Here is a 25,046-nt window from a genome sequence, read left to right as displayed (position 1 = left end):
TTCAGGTCCAGGTCCAGGTCCAGATTCAGGTCCAGGTCCAGGTCCAGGTCCAGGTCCAGGTCCAGGTCCAGGTCCAGGTCCAGATTCAGGTCCAGGTCCAGATTCAGGTCCAGGTCCAGGTCCAGATTCAGGTCCAGGTCCAGATTCAGGTCCAGATTCAGGTCCAGGTCCAGATTCAGGTCCAGGTCTAGATTCAGGTCCAGATTCAGGTCCAGGTCCAGGTCCAGATTCAGGTCCAGATTCAGGTCCAGATTCAGGTCCAGGTCCAGATTCAGGTCCAGATTCAGGTCCAGGTCCAGATTCAGGTCCAGGTCTAGATTCAGGTCCAGATTCAGGTCCAGGTCCAGATTCAGGTCCAGATTCAGGTCCAGGTCCAGGTCCAGGTCCAGGTCCAGATTCAGGTCCAGGTCCAGATTCAGGTCCAGGTCCAGGTCCAGGTCCAGGTCCAGGTCCAGGTCCAGGTCCAGATTCAGGTCCAGGTCCAGATTCAGGTCCAGGTCCAGGTCCAGATTCAGGTCCAGGTCCAGATTCAGGTCCAGGTCCAGATTCAGGTCCAGATTCAGGTCCAGGTCCAGGTCCAGGTCCAGGTCCAGATTCAGGTCCAGATTCAGGTCCAGGTCCAGGTCCAGGTCCAGATTCAGGTCCAGATTCAGGTCCAGATTCAGGTCCAGATTCAGGTCCAGATTCAGGTCCAGATTCAGGTCCAGATTCAGGTCCAGATTCAGGTCCAGGTCCAGGTCCAGATTCAGGTCCAGATTCAGGTCCAGATTCAGGTCCAGGTCCAGGTCCAGGTCCAGGTCCAGATTCAGGTCCAGATTCAGGTCCAGATTCAGGTCCAGATTCAGGTCCAGGTCCAGGTCCAGATTCAGGTCCAGATTCAGGTCCAGATTCAGGTCCAGATTCAGGTCCAGATCCAGGTCCAGGTCCAGGTCCAGATTCAGGTCCAGGTCCAGATTCAGGTCCAGATTCAGGTCCAGGTCCAGGTCCAGGTCCAGGTCCAGATTCAGGTCCAGATTCAGGTCCAGGTCCAGATTCAGGTCCAGATTCAGGTCCAGGTCCAGGTCCAGGTCCAGGTCCAGGTCCAGATTCAGGTCCAGGTCCAGGTCCAGATTCAGGTCCAGGTCCAGATTCAGGTCCAGATTCAGGTCCAGGTCCAGGTCCAGGTCCAGGTCCAGATTCAGGTCCAGATTCAGGTCCAGGTCCAGGTCCAGGTCCAGATTCAGGTCCAGGTCCAGATTCAGGTCCAGGTCCAGATCCAGGTCCAGGTCCAGATTCAGGTCCAGATTCAGGTCCAGATTCAGGTCCAGATTCAGGTCCAGATTCAGGTCCAGATTCAGGTCCAGGTCCAGATTCAGGTCCAGATTCAGGTCCAGGTCCAGATTCAGGTCCAGATTCAGGTCCAGGTCCAGATTCAGGTCCAGGTCCAGATTCAGGTCCAGATTCAGGTCCAGATTCAGGTCCAGATTCAGGTCCAGATTCAGGTCCAGGTCCAGATTCAGGTCCAGGTCCAGGTCCAGATTCAGGTCCAGATTCAGGTCCAGGTCCAGATTCAGGTCCAGATTCAGGTCCAGATTCAGGTCCAGATTCAGGTCCAGGTCCAGATTCAGGTCCAGATTCAGGTCCAGATTCAGGTCCAGATTCAGGTCCAGATTCAGGTCCAGGTCCAGATTCAGGTCCAGGTCCAGATTCAGGTCCAGGTCCAGGTCCAGGTCCAGATTCAGGTCCAGGTCCAGGTCCAGGTCCAGGTCCAGGTCCAGATTCAGGTCCAGATTCAGGTCCAGATTCAGGTCCAGGTCCAGGTCCAGATTCAGGTCCAGATTCAGGTCCAGGTCCAGGTCCAGGTCCAGATTCAGGTCCAGGTCTAGATTCAGGTCCAGATTCAGGTCCAGGTCCAGATTCAGGTCCAGATTCAGGTCCAGGTCCAGGTCCAGGTCCAGATTCAGGTCCAGGTCCAGGTCCAGGTCCAGGTCCAGATTCAGGTCCAGATTCAGGTCCAGGTCCAGGTCCAGATTCAGGTCCAGATTCAGGTCCAGGTCCAGGTCCAGGTCCAGATTCAGGTCCAGGTCCAGGTCCAGGTCCAGATTCAGGTCCAGGTCCAGATTCAGGTCCAGATTCAGGTCCAGGTCCAGGTCCAGGTCCAGGTCCAGATTCAGGTCCAGGTCCAGATTCAGGTCCAGATTCAGGTCCAGGTCCAGGTCCAGATTCAGGTCCAGGTCCAGGTCCAGGTCCAGGTCCAGATTCAGGTCCAGGTCCAGATTCAGGTCCAGATTCAGGTCCAGATTCAGGTCCAGATTCAGGTCCAGATTCAGGTCCAGGTCCAGATTCAGGTCCAGATTCAGGTCCAGATTCAGGTCCAGATTCAGGTCCAGGTCCAGATTCAGGTCCAGATTCAGGTCCAGATTCAGGTCCAGGTCCAGATTCAGGTCCAGATTCAGGTCCAGATTCAGGTCCAGGTCCAGATTCAGGTCCAGATTCAGGTCCAGATTCAGGTCCAGATTCAGGTCCAGATTCAGGTCCAGGTCTAGATTCAGGTCCAGATTCAGGTCCAGGTCCAGATTCAGGTCCAGGTCCAGATTCAGGTCCAGGTCCAGGTCCAGGTCCAGGTCCAGGTCCAGGTCCAGATTCAGGTCCAGATTCAGGTCCAGGTCCAGGTCCAGGTCCAGATTCAGGTCCAGGTCCAGGTCCAGGTCCAGATTCAGGTCCAGATTCAGGTCCAGGTCCAGATTCAGGTCCAGGTCCAGGTCCAGGTCCAGGTCCAGATTCAGGTCCAGGTCCAGGTCCAGGTCCAGGTCCAGATTCAGGTCCAGATTCAGGTCCAGGTCCAGATTCAGGTCCAGATTCAGGTCCAGGTCCAGATTCAGGTCCAGGTCCAGATTCAGGTCCAGGTCCAGATTCAGGTCCAGATTCAGGTCCAGATTCAGGTCCAGATTCAGGTCCAGATTCAGGTCCAGGTCCAGATTCAGGTCCAGATTCAGGTCCAGATTCAGGTCCAGATTCAGGTCCAGGTCCAGATTCAGGTCCAGATTCAGGTCCAGATTCAGGTCCAGGTCCAGATTCAGGTCCAGGTCCAGGTCCAGGTCCAGATTCAGGTCCAGATTCAGGTCCAGATTCAGGTCCAGGTCTAGATTCAGGTCCAGATTCAGGTCCAGGTCCAGATTCAGGTCCAGGTCCAGATTCAGGTCCAGGTCCAGGTCCAGGTCCAGGTCCAGGTCCAGGTCCAGATTCAGGTCCAGATTCAGGTCCAGGTCCAGGTCCAGGTCCAGATTCAGGTCCAGGTCCAGGTCCAGGTCCAGATTCAGGTCCAGATTCAGGTCCAGGTCCAGATTCAGGTCCAGGTCCAGGTCCAGGTCCAGGTCCAGATTCAGGTCCAGGTCCAGGTCCAGGTCCAGGTCCAGATTCAGGTCCAGATTCAGGTCCAGGTCCAGATTCAGGTCCAGGTCCAGGTCCAGATTCAGGTCCAGGTCCAGATTCAGGTCCAGATTCAGGTCCAGGTCCAGGTCCAGATTCAGGTCCAGATTCAGGTCCAGGTCCAGATTCAGGTCCAGATTCAGGTCCAGGTCCAGATTCAGGTCCAGGTCCAGGTCCAGGTCCAGATTCAGGTCCAGATTCAGGTCCAGGTCCAGGTCCAGATTCAGGTCCAGATTCAGGTCCAGGTCCAGGTCCAGATTCAGGTCCAGATTCAGGTCCAGGTCCAGATTCAGGTCCAGATTCAGGTCCAGGTCCAGATTCAGGTCCAGGTCCAGATTCAGGTCCAGATTCAGGTCCAGGTCCAGATTCAGGTCCAGGTCCAGGTCCAGATTCAGGTCCAGGTCCAGGTCCAGATTCAGGTCCAGATTCAGGTCCAGGTCCAGGTCCAGATTCAGGTCCAGATCCAGGTCCAGGTCCAGATTCAGGTCTAGATTCAGGTCCAGATTCAGGTCCAGGTCCAGATTCAGGTCCAGGTCCAGGTCCAGGTCCAGATTCAGGTCCAGATTCAGGTCCAGATTCAGGTCCAGATTCAGGTCCAGATTCAGGTCCAGATTCAGGTCCAGGTCCAGGTCCAGATTCAGGTCCAGGTCCAGGTCTAGATTCAGGTCCAGATTCAGGTCCAGATTCAGGTCCAGGTCCAGATTCAGGTCCAGATTCAGGTCCAGATTCAGGTCCAGATTCAGGTCCAGATTCAGGTCCAGATTCAGGTCCAGATTCAGGTCCAGATTCAGGTCCAGGTCCAGATTCAGGTCCAGATTCAGGTCCAGATTCAGGTCCAGATTCAGGTCCAGATTCAGGTCCAGATTCAGGTCCAGGTCCAGGTCCAGGTCCAGGTCCAGGTCCAGATTCAGGTCCAGATTCAGGTCCAGATTCAGGTCCAGGTCCAGATTCAGGTCCAGGTCCAGATTCAGGTCCAGATTCAGGTCCAGATTCAGGTCCAGGTCCAGGTCCAGATTCAGGTCCAGGTCCAGGTCTAGATTCAGGTCCAGATTCAGGTCCAGATCCAGGTCCAGATTCAGGTCCAGATTCAGATCCAGATTCAGGTCCAGATTCAGGTCCAGGTCCAGGTCTAGATTCAGGTCCAGGTCCAGATTCAGGTCCAGATTCAGGTCCAGATTCAGGTCCAGGTCCAGATTCAGGTCCAGATTCAGGTCCAGGTCCAGGTCCAGGTCCAGATTCAGGTCCAGATTCAGGTCCAGATTCAGGTCCAGGTCCAGATTCAGGTCCAGATTCAGGTCCAGGTCCAGGTCCAGATTCAGGTCCAGATTCAGGTCCAGATTCAGGTCCAGATTCAGGTCCAGGTCCAGGTCCAGGTCCAGGTCCAGATCCAGATTCAGGTCCAGATTCAGGTCCAGATTCAGGTCCAGGTCCAGGTCTAGATTCAGGTCCAGGTCCAGGTCCAGGTCTAGATTCAGGTCCAGATTCAGGTCCAGATTCAGGTCCAGATTCAGATCCAGGTCCAGGTCCAGATTCAGGTCCAGGTCCAGATTCAGGTCCAGGTCCAGGTCTAGATTCAGGTCCAGGTCCAGATTCAGGTCCAGGTCCAGATTCAGGTCCAGATTCAGGTCCAGGTCCAGATTCAGGTCCAGGTCCAGGTCTAGATTCAGGTCCAGGTCCAGATTCAGGTCCAGGTCCAGATTCAGGTCCAGGTCCAGATTCAGGTCCAGATTCAGGTCCAGATTCAGGTCCAGGTCCAGATTCAGGTCCAGGTCCAGATTCAGGTCCAGATTCAGGTCCAGATTCAGGTCCAGGTCCAGGTCCAGATCCAGGTCCAGATTCAGGTCCAGATTCAGGTCCAGATTCAGGTCCAGATTCAGGTCCAGATTCAGGTCCAGGTCCAGATTCAGGTCCAGATTCAGGTCCAGATTCAGGTCCAGGTCCAGATTCAGGTCCAGGTCCAGATTCAGGTCCAGGTCCAGGTCTAGATTCAGGTCCAGATTCAGGTCCAGATTCAGGTCCAGATTCAGGTCCAGATTCAGGTCCAGGTCCAGGTCCAGATTCAGGTCCAGGTCCAGATCCAGGTCTAGATTCAGGTCCAGATTCAGGTCCAGATTCAGGTCCAGATTCAGGTCCAGATTCAGGTCCAGATTCAGGTCCAGATTCAGGTCCAGATTCAGGTCCAGATTCAGGTCCAGATTCAGGTCCAGATTCAGGTCCAGGTCCAGGTCCAGATTCAGGTCCAGGTCCAGATTCAGGTCCAGATTCAGGTCCAGGTCCAGATTCAGGTCCAGATTCAGGTCCAGATTCAGGTCCAGGTCCAGATTCAGGTCCAGGTCCAGGTCCAGGTCCAGATTCAGGTCCAGATTCAGGTCCAGGTCCAGATTCAGGTCCAGATTCAGGTCCAGGTCCAGATTCAGGTCCAGATTCAGGTCCAGGTCCAGGTCCAGATTCAGGTCCAGGTCCAGGTCTAGATTCAGGTCCAGATTCAGGTCCAGGTCCAGGTCCAGGTCCAGATTCAGGTCCAGGTCCAGATTCAGGTCCAGATTCAGGTCCAGATTCAGGTCCAGGTCCAGGTCCAGGTCCAGATTCAGGTCCAGATTCAGGTCCAGGTCCAGGTCCAGGTCTAGATTCAGGTCCAGATTCAGGTCCAGATTCAGGTCCAGGTCCAGGTCCAGGTCCAGATTCAGGTCCAGATTCAGGTCCAGATTCAGGTCCAGGTCCAGGTCCAGATTCAGGTCCAGATCCAGGTCCAGATTCAGGTCCAGGTCCAGGTCCAGGTCTAGATTCAGGTCCAGATCCAGGTCCAGATTCAGGTCCAGGTCCAGGTCCAGGTCTAGATTCAGGTCCAGATCCAGGTCCAGATTCAGGTCCAGGTCCAGGTCCAGATTCAGGTCCAGATTCAGGTCCAGATCCAGGTCCAGATTCAGGTCCAGGTCTAGATTCAGGTCCAGATTCAGGTCCAGGTCCAGGTCCAGGTCCAGATTCAGGTCCAGGTCTAGATTCAGGTCCAGGTTCAGGTCCAGATCCAGGTCCAGGTCCAGATTCAGGTCCAGATTCAGGTCCAGATTCAGGTCCAGATTCAGGTCCAGATTCAGGTCCAGATTCAGGTCCAGATTCAGGTCCAGGTCCAGATTCAGGTCCAGATTCAGATCCAGGTCCAGATTCAGGTCCAGGTCCAGATTCAGGTCCAGATTCAGGTCCAGATTCAGGTCCAGATTCAGGTCCAGGTCCAGGTCCAGATTCAGGTCCAGATTCAGGTCCAGGTCCAGATTCAGGTCCAGGTCCAGATTCAGGTCCAGATTCAGATCCAGGTCCAGATTCAGGTCCAGGTCCAGATTCAGGTCCAGATTCAGGTCCAGATTCAGGTCCAGATTCAGGTCCAGGTCCAGGTCCAGGTCCAGGTCCAGATTCAGGTCCAGATTCAGGTCCAGGTCCAGGTCCAGGTCCAGGTCTAGATTCAGGTCCAGATTCAGGTCCAGATTCAGGTCCAGATTCAGGTCCAGATTCAGGTCCAGATTCAGGTCCAGATTCAGATTCAGGTCCAGATTCAGGTCCAGATTCAGGTCCAGGTCCAGGTCCAGGTCCAGATTCAGGTCCAGATTCAGGTCCAGGTCCAGATTCAGGTCCAGATTCAGGTCCAGGTCCAGGTCCAGGTCCAGATTCAGGTCCAGATTCAGGTCCAGGTCCAGATTCAGGTCCAGGTCCAGATTCAGGTCCAGATTCAGGTCCAGATTCAGGTCCAGGTCCAGGTCCAGGTCCAGATTCAGGTCCAGATTCAGGTCCAGGTCCAGATTCAGGTCCAGATTCAGGTCCAGGTCCAGGTCCAGGTCCAGATCCAGGTCCAGGTCCAGATTCAGGTCCAGATTCAGGTCCAGATTCAGGTCCAGATTCAGGTCCAGGTCCAGGTCCAGGTCCAGATCCAGGTCCAGGTCCAGGTCCAGATTCAGGTCCAGATTCAGGTCCAGATTCAGGTCCAGATTCAGGTCCAGGTCCAGATTCAGGTCCAGATCCAGGTCCAGATTCAGGTCCAGATTCAGGTCCAGATTCAGGTCCAGATTCAGGTCCAGATTCAGGTCTAGATTCAGGTCCAGGTCCAGATTCAGGTCCAGATTCAGGTCCAGATTCAGGTCCAGGTCCAGATTCAGGTCCAGATTCAGGTCTAGATTCAGGTCCAGGTCCAGATTCAGGTCCAGGTCCAGGTCCAGATCCAGGTCCAGGTCCAGGTCCAGATTCAGGTCCAGATTCAGGTCCAGGTCCAGGTCCAGATCCAGGTCCAGATTCAGGTCCAGATTCAGGTCCAGATTCAGGTCCAGATTCAGGTCCAGGTCCAGGTCCAGATCCAGGTCCAGGTCCAGGTCCAGATTCAGGTCCAGATTCAGGTCCAGATTCAGATTCAGGTCCAGGTCCAGATTCAGGTCCAGATTCAGATTCAGGTCCAGGTCCAGATCCAGGTCCAGATTCAGGTCCAGGTTCAGGTCCAGGTCCAGGTCCAGATTCAGGTCCAGATTCAGGTCCAGATTCAGATTCAGGTCCAGGTCCAGATTCAGGTCCAGATTCAGATTCAGGTCCAGGTCCAGGTCCAGGTCCAGATTCAGGTCCAGATCCAGATCCAGGTCCAGGTCCAGATCCAGGTCCAGATTCAGGTCCAGGTCCAGATTCAGGTCCAGGTCCAGATTCAGGTCCAGATTCAGGTCCAGATTCAGGTCCAGGTCCAGGTCCAGGTCCAGGTCCAGGTCCAGGTCCAGATCCAGGTCCAGGTCCAGGTCCAGGTCCAGGTCTCCTGTAATAAAGGTGTTTGGTGACGTCTGGGCTGAACTCTGACATGCAGAAGAGTCATGGACAGTTAGATCATCTCACCTCTCTTCTTCTTCTTCTCTCTCAGGTTTTCCCCTGGGGGAGGTTTCTGAGGGAAGGACTCCCTCCTCTCTGTTAGTCAGGGGCAAACCCTAAGATTGGTAACTCTGCTCACGCTTCTGGGTAAAGTTATTAACCTTATGTTTTTGTCAGAAGGAACCCCTAGGAGGAATAATAGGGTGTTGTCATCTTGGATTGTTTTGCTGGTGACCACTGGAGGCGCTGTAACATTCAAATACTCTTAATATTCATGCATATGCTCACAATAATGGTCCAAATGTACAGTTTATATGCAAAATCTTCAATGTTCAAGATTTTATATTTAGGGAAATGGATAAAACATCAATTGAAAAAAAAAAATTTTAATTGTATTGCTATATTTTGTCCAATATTGGTTAAAAAATATGACTTTTTATAGACGTTTTTAACACACACATAATAACCATCTTTTTTCTTTTTTTTTTTACAGTGAAACACATTTTCTATGAAATCCTGTGTCAAAAACGTCTATAAAAAAGAGATATTTAGTATCCAATATTGGCTAAAATATTACAATATGATTCATAAAGGCTTTTTTAGTATTGTTTTATCTATTTCCTTAGATATACAATGTTTTAATCTTGACAATTATGCATACAAATTGTACAGGTTGACCAAAACTGACCATATGCCTGAATTGAGAACTTGAATATTCTAGCGCCTCTAGTGGTCACCAGCTAAAACATTCAAGATGACAACACCCCTAAAATTCCTTCTATAGATTTGTTCTAACAAAAAAAATAGGTTGTCAAACATGTGAGCAAAAGTCTTAACGGAGGCTTTTTATAAAGTTGCCCCTTGACTCTGTCCTCACACTGATCCATGCTGCTGGATTCACTTCAGCTCACACACACCTTCTACCTTCACCTGCAGAGGAAACACACGTCATGACCAGCTCTGACTGATCTTCTCTTCAGCTTCATGTCCGACAGCAGTGCTGCTGTTGCACTTCTACTATCCGACCACTAGATGGAGTCATGGAGCTGCAGCTCAGCTCACACTCTCAACCCACATTTACACTCCATTTAATCACACGTTTGCTCTTAGTTTCTGTCTCCAGGACAAAAGATCATGATTGACTCTGACTTACTGAAGACCCTGGAGAGTCCAGAAGGCTGTGGTTGCAGTTCCTCCACTGACCACTAGAGGCGGCAACAGCAAGTTCACTTCCACTGACTTCTGTCAGTCCAACTTTACAGCAGAAAGAAACATATTTACAGTCTGGTTAAAAACGACGTTCTGGTTTAAATCTTTTTTTTTTTTTTTTAATACTTTATTTATTCATTTTCAAAACATTTTCAAACAATCCAGGTAAATAACAACCTGAACAATTACCCCTTTCATCCCACCCCCTCCCCCAAAACAGGCTAGGGAAGAAAAAAACCAAACAGAGAAAGCTGTACTCTACAGTGTAACAACAGTTTCTGTGGCAATCTGCAACTGTTTAAAATTGCACTTTGAGAAATTACTAGGGGTGTAACAATATATCGTGCCACGAAATTTCGCGATACAAAAACGTCACGATACGTGTCGTGGAGGTGACAAACTGTATCGCGATATTGGGTTATTAATATTAATAGCCTATGTTGTGTTGACTATTAACACGCATCCGACCGCGGTCGTGGCTGCTCAGAAGAAACTAGTCCCGTTTTGCGGTCCTGTTTTGAGTTAAGCCTTACCTTATTAAACTAAACCTTTTACTGATGTAAGTCTGGTGTAGAGTTAAACCTTATTAAATTAAACCTTTTTGGGGTGGTGAGTAGGATAAACACGGGGACAACTTCTGCTGAGTTCCAGTGTACTTTAATGTCCCTCAACAGTGTAGGATTTTAGAACATCAACACAGCACCTAGTGCCGTACTGTGGCGTATCACTCCGCCCAATCTAAAACACACTAATCACTACAGATAAACTAGTCCATGATTTACATCAGAATATAAAGAATAGATTTATACAATAATGAAATAACCTTCTTAACAAAAATAAATCTCCTCGTACACTTATAAGGTGAGCATGAATCAATCTTTTTATGATGTAAAATTGTATTTACTTTTATTTATTTCTTTAATTTTAGTTGTTAAATTTATGGAAAAGAAAAAAGTCAAGTCATACATGAGAGAAACTATTCAGTTTGTGTCTAAATATTTGTACTTGTATGAAACTGAAGATCATAATGCAAACCTGACATTTACTTTTAGTTCAGTTTGTGGAAAATGGTTGGCCTGGCTTTCTCTTTAAAACTTAAACAGTTATAAAGCATTACAAACTGGAACAATAGGGCAAACGCACAGCATTGTTTTGTATTTTGTGTCTTTCAAATAAAAGACAATTTTTTCCAGTCATATGTTCCTCGTGCAAGGTTGTTAAAAAATACTGCTATAATATCGTATCGTTACCGTGACCTCAGTATCGTGTATCGTATCGTGAGATTAGTGTATCGTTACACCCCTAGAAATTACAGACAGATGAAAATTCAGACATGGTCATGAAATGGAGGTGTCATGAGGGTCCTCTCCGCCGTATCATATGATCCACGAACGGTTGCCATATCTGATGGAACCTGTGGTTCATCATTTCTTCCATCATTCCATCATTTCTTCTTGATTTATTTATTTAATTGGTATTAGTTTTGGATTGACTGTACATCGGATTTTGGGTGATGATTTGTTTTATTTATTCATTGATTGATTTATTTTTTCTTTTTTTCCTTTTTTTTTTTGGATCGTTCATACAGGTACTCTTCAGGGAAAGCAAAGGGGTTTTGGCGGTCCCTGAATACGCGTTCTCTTCGGAGGGATCCTCTCACGATCCGCGCACCAAGCTCCACTGGATTCTCTTCGAAAGGGCATGTCATTTTCCAAGAGAGCTGATTGGTCAGTGGGCGGTGCTTTTACACCCGGCGATCTGTATCTGGAACATAACCTGCTCCGGAGCAGGTTAGCGGTTCAGCATAAGTTACCATGGCGATGTGCCCCGATAAGAAGTGAACCACCGTCGTAGTCCTGAAAACCCAGGGTTAAACCTGAAGTTACCTCGCTAACCCCAAATCCCGCTTCGTAGTACAGGCCCCTGGTCTGACTCTGAAAACCAGCCCGACACAAGCAGCCCGAGACCACAAAATAGAACATTAAGAAAGAACGATATTAATTGGTGAATTGAGCTGAATCTGTATTTATTTCTGCTGCTAAAGAATGAACTTGACAGTAACATGAAGACCTGTGGTTACTTATAACCTCCAACATGGTTTTAATCCCTCTTTCAACTTTTTTTTTTTTTTTTTTTTTACCTCGTCTGCACACATATTAATGGTTAATACCATGCTGGTAAAAAACTAAGGGATATATATGTGCATTATTACTATATTTAATACATACACAATGTAATAGGTAGAAGGCACACGACGAGGGCACGGGCAGAGACACATACACACTCACAGATGATGATGATTAAGATTGTTGTTACTGTTTTATTTTGTTTTATTCCTTAAGTTGATGTATGAGATAATTATTTCTGTTTCATTTTATTTATTTATTATTGGGTAGTATTTTTTTCTTGTTGCTTCTGTTTTTTTGTTTTGTAATTTTACTTCATTGTTATCATAGTTTTAAATATTGCAGTCATCATTAGTGTAAGTTTTTCCTTATCCCTATAATTGTATTTTAGTTGAACTTTTTCATTATTTTATGTGAACTTACGGGTGGACCCAGGAAGATTAGTAGCTGCTGTGCAGCTGCTAATGGGGATCCAATCAAATAAACTAATAAACAAACATACACAGGGTGCGACTTGTGAAAAAACCAGAGGGGGGAATAATTTTGAGAAACATTTTTATTCAGAAAAATAACCAGACAACAGCGGGCCAACAGTATAGGCTATGCAAACTTGTTTCTTGTGTAAACCTTACACTTAAACTACATAATGTAGGCGGTAGGCCTATTTTGAACATGCACTGAACCACTGCATTTGCAGAAATATTTTCTCCTAATATTGTTTTTAAATGTGCCAAATGAAAATAAATGAATGAAATAAATATTTTTAAAATTCTTTCTCGATATCAGTTTAACAGAAAACATGAAATAATGTGCTGTCAAAATGTTTTTGTTTTTTTTTTGTATTAGTTTTTTGTGGTTAATCGGGTACAGGTCAGAGTCTGACCGTCAGACTAAAACAGTCTGCTGATCAATAGCAGCGTGGTGTCCCTGCTGATCAATAGCAGCGTGGTGTCCCTGCTGATCAATAGCAGCGTGGTGTCCCTGCTGATCAATAGCAGCGTGGTGTCCCTGCTGATCAATAGCAGCGTGGTGTCTCTGCTGATCAATAGCAGCGTGGTGTCCCTGCTGATCAATAGCAGCGTGGTGTCTCTGCTGATCAATAGCAGCGTGGTGTCCCTGCTGATCAATAGCAGCGTGGTGTCCCTGCTGATCAATAGCAGCGTGGTGTCCCTGCTGATCAATAACAGCGTGGTGTCCCTGCTGATCAATAGCAGCGTGGTGTCCCTGCTGATCAATAGCAGCGTGGTGTCCCTGCTGATCAATAGCGTGGTGTCCCTGCTGATCAATAGCAGCGTGGTGTCCCTGCTGATCAACAGCAGCGTGGTGTCCCTGCTGATCAATAGCAGCGTGGTGTCCCTGCTGATCAATAGCGTGGTGTCCCTGCTGATCAATAGCAGCGTGGTGTCCCTGCTGATCAATAGCGTGGTGTCCCTGCTGATCAATAGCAGCGTGGTGTCCCTGCTGATCAATAGCAGCGTGGTGTCCCTGCTGATCAATAGCGTGGTGTCCCTGCTGATCAATAGCGTGGTGTCCCTGCTGATCAATAGCAGCGTGGTGTCCCTGCTGATCAATAGCAGCGTGGTGTCCCTGCTGATCAATAGCAGCGTGGTGTCCCTGCTGATCAATAGCAGCGTGGTGTCTCTGCTGATCAATAGCAGCGTGGTGTCCCTGCTGATCAATAGCAGCGTGGTGTCCCTGCTGATCAATAGCGTGGTGTCCCTGCTGATCAATAGCAGCGTGGTGTCCCTGCTGATCAACAGCAGCGTGGTGTCTCTGCTGATCAATAGCAGCGTGGTGTCTCTGCTGATCAATAACAGCGTGGTGTCCCTGCTGATCAATAACAGCGTGGTGTCTCTGCTGATCAATAGCAGCGTGGTGTCTCTGCTGATCAATAGCAGCGTGGTGTCTCTGCTGATCAATAACAGCGTGGTGTCCCTGCTGATCAATAACAGCGTGGTGTCCCTGCTGATCAATAACAGCGTGGTGTCTCTGCTGATCAATAACAGCGTGGTGTCTCTGCTGATCAATAACAGCGTGGTGTCCCTGCTGATCAATAACAGCGTGGTGTCTCTGCTGATCAATAGCAGCGTGGTGTCCCTGCTGATCAATAGCAGCGTGGTGTCCCTGCTGATCAATAGCAGCGTGGTGTCCCTGCTGATCAATAGCAGCGTGGTGTCCCTGCTGATCAATAGCAGCGTGGTGTCCCTGCTGATCAACAGCAGCGTGGTGTCCCTGCTGATCAATAGCAGCGTGGTGTCCCTGCTGATCAATAGCAGCGTGGTGTCCCTGCTGATCAATAGCAGCGTGGTGTCCCTGCTGATCAATAGCGTGGTGTCCCTGCTGATCAATAGCAGCGTGGTGTCCCTGCTGATCAATAGCGTGGTGTCCCTGCTGATCAATAGCAGCGTGGTGTCCCTGCTGATCAATAGCAGCGTGGTGTCCCTGCTGATCAATAGCGTGGTGTCCCTGCTGATCAATAGCGTGGTGTCCCTGCTGATCAATAGCAGCGTGGTGTCCCTGCTGATCAATAACAGCGTGGTGTCCCTGCTGATCAATAACAGCGTGGTGTCCCTGCTGATCAATAGCAGCGTGGTGTCCCTGCTGATCAATAGCAGCGTGGTGTCCCTGCTGATCAATAGCGTGGTGTCCCTGCTGATCAATAGCGTGGTGTCCCTGCTGATCAATAACAGCGTGGTGTCCCTGCTGATCAATAACAGCGTGGTGTCTCTGCTGATCAATAACAGCGTGGTGTCCCTGCTGATCAATAGCAGCGTGGTGTCCCTGCTGATCAATAGCAGCGTGGTGTCCCTGCTGATCAACAGCAGCGTGGTGTCTCTGCTGATCAATAGCAGCGTGGTGTCTCTGCTGATCAATAACAGCGTGGTGTCCCTGCTGATCAATAACAGCGTGGTGTCCCTGCTGATCAATAGCAGCGTGGTGTCCCTGCTGATCAATAGCGTGGTTTCCCTGCTGATCAATAGCGTGGTGTCCCTGCTGATCAATAGCGTGGTGTCCCTGCTGATCAATAGCAGCGTGGTGTCCCTGCTGATCAATAACAGCGTGGTGTCTCTGCTGATCAATAGCGTGGTGTCTCTGCTGATCAATAGCAGCGTGGTGTCTCTGCTGATCAATAGCAGCGTGGTGTCCCTGCTGATCAATAGCAGCGTGGTGTCTCTGCTGATCAATAACAGCGTGGTGTCCCTGCTGATCAATAACAGCGTGGTGTCTCTGCTGATCAATAGCAGCGTGGTGTCTCTGCTGATCAATAGCAGCGTGGTGTCTCTGCTGATCAATAACAGCGTGGTGTCCCTGCTGATCAATAACAGCGTGGTGTCCCTGCTGATCAATAACAGCGTGGTGTCTCTGCTGATCAATAACAGCGTGGTGTCTCTGCTGATCAATAGCAGCGTGGTGTCTCTGCTGATCAATAGCAGCGTGGTGTCCCTGCTGATCAATAGCAGCGTGGTGTCTCTGCTGATCAATAGCAGCGTGGTGTCCCTGCTGATCAATAGCAGCGTGGTGTCCCTGCTGATCAATAGCAGCGTGGTGTCTCTGCTGATCAATAACAGCGTGGTGTCCCTGCTGATCAATAGCAGCGTGGTGTCCCTGCTGATCAATAGCAGCGTGGTGTCCCTGCTGATCAATAGCAGCGTGGTGTCCCTGCTGATCAATAGCAGCGTGGTGTCCCTGCTGATCAATAGCAGCGTGGTGTCCCTGCTGATCAATAGCGTGGTGTCCCTGCTGATCAATAGCAGCGTGGTGTCCCTGCTGATCAATAGCAGCGTGGTGTCCCTGCTGATCAATAGCGTGGTGTCCCTGCTGATCAATAGCGTGGTGTCCCTGCTGATCAATAGCAGCGTGGTGTCCCTGCTGATCAATAACAGCGTGGTGTCCCTGCTGATCAATAACAGCGTGGTGTCCCTGCTGATCAATAGCAGCGTGGTGTCCCTGCTGATCAATAGCAGCGTGGTGTCTCTGCTGATCAATAGCAGCGTGGTGTCCCTGCTGATCAATAGCAGCGTGGTGTCCCTGCTGATCAATAGCGTGGTGTCCCTGCTGATCAATAGCGTGGTGTCCCTGCTGATCAATAACAGCGTGGTGTCCCTGCTGATCAATAACAGCGTGGTGTCTCTGCTGATCAATAACAGCGTGGTGTCCCTGCTGATCAATAGCAGCGTGGTGTCTCTGCTGATCAATAACAGCGTGGTGTCCCTGCTGATCAATAGCAGCGTGGTGTCCCTGCTGATCAATAGCGTGGTGTCCCTGCTGATCAATAGCGTGGTGTCCCTGCTGATCAATAGCGTGGTGTCCCTGCTGATCAATAGCAGCGTGGTGTCCCTGCTGATCAATAACAGCGTGGTGTCCCTGCTGATCAATAACAGCGTGGTGTCCCTGCTGATCAATAGCAGCGTGGTGTCCCTGCTGATCAATAGCAGCGTGGTGTCTCTGCTGATCAATAGCAGCGTGGTGTCCCTGCTGATCAATAGCAGCGTGGTGTCCCTGCTGATCAATAGCGTGGTGTCCCTGCTGATCAATAGCGTGGTGTCCCTGCTGATCAATAACAGCGTGGTGTCCCTGCTGATCAATAACAGCGTGGTGTCTCTGCTGATCAATAACAGCGTGGTGTCTCTGCTGATCAATAACAGCGTGGTGTCCCTGCTGATCAATAACAGCGTGGTGTCTCTGCTGATCAATAACAGCGTGGTGTCCCTGCTGATCAATAGCAGCGTGGTGTCCCTGCTGATCAATAACAGCGTGGTGTCCCTGCTGATCAATAGCAGCGTGGTGTCTCTGCTGATCAATAACAGCGTGGTGTCCCTGCTGATCAATAGCAGCGTGGTGTCCCTGCTGATCAATAACAGCGTGGTGTCTCTGCTGATCAATAACAGCGTGGTGTCCCTGCTGATCAATAGCAGCGTGGTGTCCCTGCTGATCAATAACAGCGTGGTGTCCCTGCTGATCAATAACAGCGTGGTGTCCCTGCTGATCAATGTGTGGACATTCTGTAAGAACGTGGTTCCTGGAACTGAAAGCTCTCACACTCGGCTGTGGTTCCTCAGGTGAGGAAGCTGTGGCCGAAACACTTTTTTAATCTTCTACACAGTGGCGTAGCCACGGGTGTGCCAGTGCCACCCAAAGAGACAGCTGGCACACCCAAAAATTTGATGCATTTTTTTTTTGTTTTTTGGTATAGTCTTCTAAGTATTCTAAATCTATGCTAATCTAGGCTATTAGTATGTAATCATGATGTTCAAAATAATTCAAAATAAAAAATCTTATTTTTGCATGTAAAACCCCCGTCAGGCGATGTGTCGTGGCAGCTGGACTGTTAAACCTAAATTATGGTTCCGCGTTAAATCGACGGCGTAGCCTACGGCGAGTGGTTGCTCATATTTGAAAAAGATTTGAAGTGTGCATTTTCAATATTTAACAGCGTTTGTGTGTAATGTATATGATTAATAACAGCAGCACGTCATTATAGGCGCCCCTCTGTTCCTTCACCCGCCCCCCCTCTCTCCTCCCCGACCCGATACACACACACACACACACACACACACACACACCTCTCCTCCCCGACACACACACTATGAGCTGCAGCTCCAATGCGCGCCCCCTCGAGCACGCGCTGCAGCGCGAGTGTTTTGGATTGACGGTAACTTTATGGAGAGGTAGAAAAAAGGAAGAGAGAGAAAGAATCAGGACAGGCAGGGGAAGCTAAAACCATCAGGCCGACCTTAAGCCAAATAGGTGTGTTCTGCCTCTGGTTAAATATTTTTGTTGATCATGCGTAATGTGGATACGTTATGGCTCTGAGTGCATGAGTGTTATATTTCACTATGTTTGCTTCATTGGGCAGCAATGTGTGTGTGTGGTTATGTTTTTGTGATGTTTTTTTTTAGGACATGCATAAAGTGTGGTTATTATATTACTTATTATTATATTATATATCAAATCAAATCAAATCAAAATTTATTTGTAAAGCACCTTTCATACAAAAAATGTAACACAAAGTGCTTTTCATAAAACATAAACATAAAATGTATTAATGCCCCCCCCCCCTTAACATAACGTAAAATCCTAAAAGTATGTCTAGAAAGCAAGACATTAAAAACTAAAGGAATAAGACAGTAAAATGTATAAAATAGACCATAAATAACGACTAAAATATTTAGATAAAACATTAAGATAAGACAATGAAAATAAATTATGATAAAAAAAGGATAAACTAAATATAAAACAGAACAGTAATATCCAATAAAAATAAGGGTGAGCATAAAAAATTTAAAAGAGTTAAATGAGTCAGTTAAAAGCCTGATTAAAGAGATGGGTCTTGAGCCTCTTTTTAAAAACATCAACAGTCTCTGCAGCCCTGAGGTATATTATTATACTTATTATATATTGAGAGCAACACACAACATGTGGATATGTTTTGCACTGTTAATAATGTTGGATATACATGCTTTTGAATGTTTGTGGAGGTGTAACGTCTAGATTTGTTGAAAAAAGATTTGGCACACCCAGTCTTCGCTGGTGCACACCCAAAGTCTCTTTTCTGGCTACGCCACTGCTTCTACATGAAATAGCCATTTCAAATAAAGGCTTTTTATCTTTAAAGAAGAGTGCCTTGGATTTTTCTTCTTTTTCTGTCCTCCCTCATGCATTTTGTGTTCACACCGTGGTCTTTCCTCATTGATCTCAGTGCGCTCAGCGCCACGCCCACCTCCGTATCAGCCACGCCCACCTCCGTATCAGCCACGCCCACCTCCGTATCAGCCACGCCCACCTCCGTATCAGCCACGCCCACCTCCGTATCAGCCACGCCCACCTCCGTATCAGCCACGCCCACCTCAATATCAGCCACGCCCACCTCAGTATCAGCCACGCCCACCTCCGAATCAGCCACGCCCACCTCCGTATCAGCCACGCCCACCTCCGTATCAGCCACGCCCACCTCCGAATCAGCCACGCCCACCCCAGTATAAGCCACGCCCACCTCTGTTTCAGTCACGCCCACCTCCGTATCAGCCCCGCCATGGCCGGACTGGGGAACTTTTTCAGGCCAGGAGTCAGTCGTGTAACCAGGCCGACTTGCCCACACGTGCGCCCACACGCACACAATAGTATGTTTTTGGCTGATTAAAAACCAAATGCACTCCAATATAAGAATAATAGCCACTAAAACACTCACCCTAATGTTTACAAGAATGTGCATGGAAAAAGCATAACAAATGACTCTTCAACTAGCAAAACCAACTAGGGCCAAACCTAAAAATGAATCTACGGAGGGACAGCCTTATGACACATGGAAGTGGCACATATGCACACAACACATGCAAACTAGCACATATGTGTGTGTGCACAGACAAACACACACACGTACTGCATTCCAAATAGAAGTCCAAACATGGGACCTACTGTGATTTCTAAGGTTGGAATATACAGTAACTTTACTGCTGTATTTGTGATGGTACTACTTTAATAGAAGAGAATAAAGGTTTTATATAATAAGTAGTGTCAAGGTTAGAGTTATACATAAATAGCCATGTCATGTAGAATATCAACATCATCATACTTATGAACCCCAACCTGCAGTAAATCCATGGTTTCATGTTTGTGCTGGGATACATAACAGCAAGTCAGCAACAGACAGAACAATTCAACAACACAATCGCTTAATAGAATAACGCTGTAATGCCAAGAAAGCTACCATTACAAATGAGAGCCGTTTATGTCAAAAGGCCGTGTTTAACTGCCATAAATATTATTTGTCAGTATTTTATTTGTTTTATTATTTCTGCGAGATATATGGGATTTATTTCCAGCAGTATTGTATTGTTTTTGTGTTTATGGGTAGGAACCTTTCTTCACGCTCTGTGTTGCGCAGGGACACTTTAAGTTATCGGAAGCTCTTTCAGCACGTGATGTGAAGCAGCGCTTGTCATGCTGCATAAGTTATGTGAAAGTTTAAGGTTTAAAGGATAAAGTTTAAAGGAGAAAGTTTAAAGGAGAAAGCTGACATTTTTTTTGGAAGATTTTTGTTTTTTTGAAGAAGACTCATTTCCCTCTGGTTATGTGCAGCCAGCGAGGTATGTCTTATTTATGTGCATCGTGCATAATTGATTTGCATGATTAATTAGCAGGATTTTCATAGCCTACCACTGCTGTGTTTATTCTGTTTATTGTATATTGTTTATTTTGTCAATTATGTATTTAAATAGTTTGACGGTGGCGAAGGTGGCGATGGTGATGGTGTTGGTGGTACAAGGAGAGTGGAAGAATAAAGCCATCTGTAACAAGAAGAACCGTGGTGTTGTGTGTTTCCTGGAGGGAGTGATAGTCAAACTCGGACCTGCTTGAAGTTTCCCTACCTGCCCGACGTGTCCATCGGCTCATCAAGACGGGAAAAGCAGATAAGCCACTGTTAAACATTGAGGACACACATGTTCATCAGTTTTTTCATAAAGACGTCCATAAGCCAGATACTAAAGTTTGTGTCTGAAGTGTGACATAAGAACTGAAAAAACTACAAGAGAATGTGTAAAGTCTTATAACAATAACAGTGTTTCACGTGACATAAGGTCATCATTGTAATTGATTTATTTGTATTTGGTTTATATTGATTATTTGACCATAAAAAGGGTTATTCATTCACTTTCGTAAGGAAGGGAATATTTTTTGTTTGCATAAAAGTATGCTGACATTTTAAGGGAAATATTTTATGCCACTTAATTCAAGTGTTGCAAAGGACATTTTGTCACTGTAATTTACTTTATATTTTTCAAGGCTTTGTATTTTCCTTTAAGGGTTGATTCTAAAAGATAGTGACCCTCATTTAGTTTAGCTTATTCACCAGAGTATTTTTTGTTAACTTGCTTGTTGGTCACTACTCTGCTTATGTGAGACAAGTAATTTAATACAAAATGTCACAAGGAAGTAAAGAGTCTCTGTATGCAGTACCTGCAGAGCAGACGGTTGAGTCTAGTATTTTACAACCAGCAGTCCAGTCTGAAGAATCTGGAGAGCCTCGTAGAAGTGAAAGAGCACACTAACCGAAAAGGGCCAGGAGCTTCATAAAGATAAAACAAAAGGGCTGCTACTTCGCTTTGACAGCATTTATGAACGCTGGAAGGCTTTAACTAAGGTGGCTAAAAAATCTGTGATTAAAAAAGATCCCAGTGTCATCCTACAAGAACACATTATCACTATTCAGAAGGAATTGACCGAACTGAATACTGTTTATGATGAATATCGAAGGATTGACAGCCCACCTTTCGACATGCGCCGCAAGCTGGACAATTGTACATCAGTAACCAAGACTGTTGTACAAAATGCTCAGTCTCAAATTCAAGGAACAAAACAGGAGCTGATTTGGCCTGATGCTGGCTCTGTATTTGCATCCTCTGCTTCCAGTGTTTCACATTCAGCCTCTAAGTGTTCTAAAGCACATTCCATTAACTCTGCTATGTCCTCAGTTAAAAGACAAGAAGCTGCTGCTGAATATGCTGCCACACGAGCTGTACTGAAGATCATGGCCGAGCAAGAGTGCCATCAAGAGAAACTACAAAAACTTGAAGCTGAGAATGCGCTGATAAATGCAGAACAGGAAGCAGCTGCATCGACGCGTCGTCTTCAAGGAGAAAAGGAAGAGACCGAACGTAAAATTGAAAAAGAGAGGCAAGAGGCTGCCCTCCTGCAGAAACAGCAAGAAGAGAATGCTGAAAGAAAACGGTCTGTAGAAGACTTGAAAAGAGAGCTTGAGCGTTTGGAGGAGCTGAAAAAGCTTAATGCAGCCAAAGCAAGGCTTCAAGTTTACAATGAAAATGAGGTTTATCCAGAACAGGGACTTAAACCACAGAACTCTGAACTTCCAAGAGTGGAGCAAGCATTTGATCTACTGAACCCTGTGAACCAATACACACAACCACCAAGAGATGTAGCTCCCAGACATGTGCCTCAAGATGACACGGGACAGCTTGTGAAGGTTTTGGCTGAAGCTATAACAGCAAATAGGCTTCCCATTCCAGAGCCTACAATCTTTAGTGGAGAGCCACTCAAGTTTAAACATTGGAAGTCATCCTTTCAGACGCTAATTGAGAAGAAAAATATTCCAACTATGGAGAAAATTTTCTTCCTTCAGAGGTATGTTGGAGGAGCAGCTAAGGAGGCCTTAGAGGGCTATTTTTTGACTGATTCTGAAGATTCATATTACGCTGCGTGGGATCTGTTCAATGAACGATATGGTCAGCCTTTTGTTATCGCTAAAGCCTTTCGAGACAAACTACATGCATGGCCAAAAATAGACTCACGAGTAAGTGCTGATTTAAGGAAGTTTGTGGATTTTTTGCGCAGTTGTGAATCTGCTATGGCTCACAATGAGTGACTAAATATTCACAATGATGGAATGGAGAATCAAAGACTAGCTGCCAAACTACCTGACTGGTTAAGTACTGGATGGAATCGAAGGGCCACACAATACCAAATGGAACACGGGAGGTTCCCAAGCTTCGGTTACTTTGTGACATTCCTGTCAATGGAAGCTAGTATTGCATGCAACCCTATAACCTCTTACCATGCATTGCGGCAGAGTGAACCTGACAAAGCAAAGACCAACAACCAAAACATAGTGGCCTCCAAGAAGCAAACTGTCAAGGCATTCACAACCAGCAGCAGTGAAAGGAATGTGGACACATGTGTGTTTTGTAAGAAAACAGGACATCTCTTATACAAGTGTTTCAAGTTCAGAGGAAAGCCAGTTTCTGACCGAGTCAAATTTATTCAGAGTGAGAGACTGTGCTTCGGCTGTTTAAGTTCAGGTCATCAATCAAAACAGTGTAGTAACCGGATGGTCTGTGACACCTGTTCAAAGCGTCATCCCACATGCCTACACGAAGATCGCTCAAAACAAGAACAAGAAATGAAGAGAGAACAAGCTAAAGAAATCAGTAACAGTAAGGAAAGAAAGCCACAGTCATCACAACAGGAGATCACCAAGGAAATCACATCCAACAGAGTTGTGCAAGAGGGCAACAGTAACCAAACTTCTGCAATCATACCGGTCTATGTGTCAACACCAAGTGACCCAAGCAAGGAAGTTCTCGTCTACGCTCTGCTAGATTCACAAAGCGACTCTTCATTCATTCTTGAGGAAATAGCAGATGTTCTAGACACAAAAACAGAACAAGAAACTCAAACTATCTACAATGTCGTCAAAAAGGACAATTGTGTCCTGTAAAAGACTCAAAGGTTTACAAATAAGATGGTTATACTCAACCAAGAAGATCACAGTGCCAACAGCTTACACTCGTGACTTCATCCCGGCGAATCGGTCACATGTCCCAACTCCAGAGACCGCCAAGGCATGGCCTCATTTAGAGCATCTTGCAGAACACATCGCTCCGCAAATGCAATGTGAGATTGGTCTGCTGATCGGGTACAACTGCCCACAAGCCTTAATGCCTCGAGAAGTTGTATGTGGGGAGGAAAACCGACCTTTTGCACAGAAAACCCATCTAGGTTAGAGCATAGTAAGCTATGGTGACCCATGTGAACACGAAGGTGACGCAATTGGAGTAAGTCATCGCCTCATTGTAAAGCAAGTGACACCTGAAACAAACCCAACAGTCCAGCTCAAGGGTGAAGTTCACTATCTCTGCAAGACTCGGATCAAGGAAGTGATCACTGCGGATGATATCCTCAGGGTGCTAGAGTCTGATTTCAGTGAGAGAGTTGGAGAAGAGGTAACTGTTTCTCAGGAAGATCTCCACTTCTTGACCAAGCTGAAGGATGGAATCACACACAAGCAAGACGGTCATTTTGAAATGCCTTTACCTTTCAAACAAGACAGACCAAATCTACCCAATAATAAGTCATGTGCTGTTCAGCGTCTGGTAGGCCTGGAACGTAAGTTCAAGAGAGACGGAAAGTACTACACAGACTACATGAACTTCATGGAAGACATTATTTCTCGAGGTGACGCAGAGAAGGTCCCAGACGAGGAACTCAACAAGCAACCTGCCTGGTATATTCCCCACCATGGGGTATATCACCCTCAAAAACCTGGTAAGATTCGGGTCCTCTTCGATTGTTCGGCAAGGTACCAAGACACGTCCTTAAATGAACACCTGCTTACTGGGCCAGAGCTCACAAACACCTTGGTGGGAGTGCTTTGCAGATTTCGCAAGGGCCCATTTGCGATTATGTGTGATGTGGAACAAATGTTTCATCAATTCCATGTGAACCCTGAAGATCAAGACTACCTGAGGTTCTTATGGTGTGAGAACGGGAATCTAGAGTCTCCACCATCAGGGCAGCTCGGTGGCGCAGTGGGTTAAGCAGTGGCTCATATACTGAGGCTACAGTCCTCCTCCTGCAGCGGTCGCGGGTTCGAATCCAGCCCGCGCACCTTTGCTGCGTGTCTTCCCTGTTCTCTCTCTCTACCCCTTTCCAGTCTGCATCTCAATAAAGGGCCACTAGAGCCCAAAAAAATCTTTAAAATAAAAAATAGAGTCTCCACCATCAATTTTTCGGATGAAAGTCCATCTTTTTGGCGCAGCCTCCTCACCTGGCTGTGCCAATTTTGGTCTTAAACATCTAGCTGCTGAAGGACAGGATCGATTTAACCAGAGCACCGTTAAATTCATCCAAAGGAATTTTTATGTAGATGATGGACTAATAAGTGTAACATCTGATGCTGAAGCAATCCAGCTTGTCAAGGATGCTAGAGAATTCTGCAGCACAGGCATGCTTAGGCTGCACAAGTTCATTTCAAACAGCACAATGGTACTGAAATCAATACCGAAAGAAGAGTGTGCGGAAAGTGTGAAAGATCTGGATATGGCCTTAGGAGAGCCGCTCATGGAAAGAGCTCTTGGCGTTCAGTGATGTGTGTCCTCTGATGACTTCCAGTTTAGAATCACTGTTAAAGAACACCCACTGACCAGAAGAGGAGTGCTATCCACTGTAGCTTCCATCTACGACCCGTTGGGGTTCGTAGCGCCATTCATCCTCCTTGGAAAGCTGATCTTACAACAACTGTGTCGAGACAAAGCAGGTTGGGACGAACCACTTCCTGAGGAGCTCAGAGCACAGTGGGAATCGTGGCTACGAGATCTTCAGAACCTGTCTGAGGTGAAGATTAACAGGTGCTACATTCCAGCAACTTTCACAGACGTCAAACAGTACGAGATTCACCATTTCGCAGACGCCAGCGTCACAGGTTATGGCGAGTGTTCGTATCTCAGAGCAATCAACACAGATGGCGAGGTCCATTGCTCGCTAGTCATGGGGAAAGCTCGTGTTGCCCCCACCAAGGTAACCACAATACCGCGGCTTGAGTTACCAGCAGCAGTAGTAGCAGCCAGGACCAGTGTTATGCTCAGAAATGAGATTGAAATTGATGATCTTCAAGAACATTTTTGGACAGACTCGAAGGTCGTTCTTGGATATATTAATAACGACGCCAGGCGGTTTCAT

At 47.4% G+C, this 25,046-nt stretch overlaps 1 protein-coding gene across 1 annotated transcript in view; it reads right to left on the bottom strand.

Moving 5' to 3' along the window:
* The window catches only part of LOC133420907 (secretory phospholipase A2 receptor-like), a 261,469-nt gene that overhangs the window by 170,815 nt on the left and 65,608 nt on the right, over positions 1–25,046 (bottom strand). The gene's annotated exons all lie outside the window — the stretch shown is intronic.

The sequence above is a fragment of the Cololabis saira genome, chromosome 20, assembly GCF_033807715.1.
Source record: "Cololabis saira isolate AMF1-May2022 chromosome 20, fColSai1.1, whole genome shotgun sequence".
Classification (NCBI taxonomy): Eukaryota; Metazoa; Chordata; class Actinopteri; order Beloniformes; family Belonidae; genus Cololabis; species Cololabis saira.
Note: the sequence above shows the minus strand (reverse complement) of the source record. Positions and strands in the feature narration are given on the sequence as shown.